We start from the raw sequence: 2,513 nt of genomic DNA on the forward strand, positions 1-2,513 counted from the left end.
ATATAGGTTCATCGAATCATTATAGCATATACCTTAAACTCATATGGTGCTCTATGTCAATCAAAGTTCAATAAAGCTGGGGGGAAAAGTGAAAACAAAATAAATTAAAATTTTCAAGTGCCTCCAACAACCTCCAGGCTCCTTTAGTTCAAGAACTGTTCTCTTAGTATGCTCTTCTGTCTTGACACACGATTCTAACATGCAGCAAATTTTAATTCAACTCTAACAACATGCTCAGCACTGGTGATACACTAGTGAAGCTTGAAGTATCTATAGTCATCATCATTACTATTGTACAGCAGCACCTCTTATCCATAGAGGTATGTTTCAAGACCCCCCATGGATGTCTGAAACTGCAGATAACAATGAACCCTCTGCCCACTATGTTTTTTTCCTATAGACACATACCTATGATAAAGTTTAATTTATAAATTAGGCATGGTAAGGGATTAACAACAACAATAATAAAATAGAACAACTATGATAATATACTGTAATACAAGTTACATGAATGTGGTCTCTCTCTCAAAATATCTTATTATTCTGTACTCACTCTTCTTTTTGTGATGAGGTAAGGTGATAAAACGGCTACATGATGAGATAAAGTGAGGTGAATGACGCAGGTACTGTGACACGGTGACAAAGCTACTATTGACCTTCTGACCATATGTCAAAAGGAGAATGATTTGCTACTGGACCATGGTTGGCCGACGGTAACTGAAATTGCAGACAGCAACAGCACAGACAAGGGGAAACTACTGTAAACTTAGTTTAAGATATCTAAAAAACAAATATTGAACTCCAACTATGTACATGGCATTGATTTAGATCTGTAACACATACAAGAAGTTTAGGGCACAGATCCTGTTCTCAACAACTTTATCGTACAGCTGGAGAGAAAGAGAAACAAAAGCATGAAAAGATAAATAATTTAAGAGTTATACACAAAAGAATAAAGCAAAGCTTACCACAGGGTATTATGTGATGACGACTTTGTTAGGATATTATGGAGAAAATAGTTTCTGTAGTAAAAAAAAAAAAAAGAATTCGAAGATTCTAGATTAGATCTATTCGAGCAGGTTTCTGTAATGCACGATTTCTCGTAGCCTTTGTTATGGTAATGTTCATTGTGAATTCCCATGAGTTTCATAATTTGCAATATTTTCCCAACTTGTTTGGAAAAGGAACACTCGTTTCATGAGATTTCATTGCTTTTGTGCAAAAAAACAAAACAACAACAACAACAAAAAAGCAGTCTTCTATGGAAAAGCTTTTAAAGAACTAGTGGGGTGTTATTAAATATGTACCATGTATGCTGCAACTTCTACGGATATGCCAATCTCCTGGGCCACATTGCTCATTGCTGCCTTTCCCAAGAGCTGGGACGTGGTTTCACAAATTCTCAACAAAGTACTCCAGCTAGTCATCCCGAATGATGAAGTACATGTGGTGAAACATTTTCTTGCCATCCCTAGGTTTAGTCATAGCAGTTGAAGGAAGAAGAAATCACTACAGCCTGGGATAAACCAGCTTCTAGGAGGAGATAAATATCGAACTGAGCTTTCCAACATGCCCAAGACTTTTCTTCATGAATTCTGAAACTGTTTTTCTTTTTCTTTTTCTTTTAATTAGATGAACTTATTTGCTTACTCGGTGTTTCCTTTAGCATTCTGGAGAAAGGAAGGTTATGGAGCAAAAATAGAAATAGACACACTGCCAACTATAATTAGACTGAAAAGAGTGACTAAATATAGCCATTCATACATCGAACAACTCGCGAGCACTACCGAGTAAGCAGCACTGGTTTGACCCGACTCCCAGCATTTGGGTACTAGTAGGATGATAGTAATGGTTACATCTCAGATTTCTCCACCTCTTATTCTCACCTGCATAGGAGACAAAAATCGGTCCCGTGACAAGTCAGCCCCTTCATCCCTGCCCAACTATCTCTAGAGGTCCTGGAGGTATGTCTCCAAGGGTCTCACAATCTTCTTGTGGTTTCAGGCCGCGGCCTACTTAGCCACACACCAATGACCACCGATGACCAGTCCATGAGATCCTGAGGCTCATGTCAATAATGCTGCTTCCCGGTGCTCCTCAAACTGCAAACACTCAAGCTGCCTACATGGCATGGCCTCCCCATAACTCTTCCTGAGCCCAAGGCCCTCTGTGCTGCAAGAAGTAGGAAAAATATCTTCCTCCCTACTCCCTGTCAACAGTTGTCACCTTAGAACCAAGGCAGAGTTGTCTCTCTGCTTTGTGCCCATGTTATCCTGAGTCACTTTTGAAAATATTCCCTGCAGCGGCTTTTTTGGAGCACTTTGTTGGGAAGCAACTCTCTCTGGGTCTCTAACATTGCTGCACATCTTGTGAGCACATACACCGGCTGCCTTTGTTCTGGATTATGTTTTTAAGGATATTGGCAAAGTTAAAAGCCTTGGAAGATGGGGTGTCTGCCCCTTGAGCAAGGGGCAGATTTGCTCACTGTCCTCCGGAGTGAAGGGCATGCCTAT

This window comes from Vulpes vulpes, chromosome 1 (assembly GCF_048418805.1).
Source record: "Vulpes vulpes isolate BD-2025 chromosome 1, VulVul3, whole genome shotgun sequence".
Lineage (NCBI taxonomy): Eukaryota > Metazoa > Chordata > Mammalia > Carnivora > Canidae > Vulpes > Vulpes vulpes.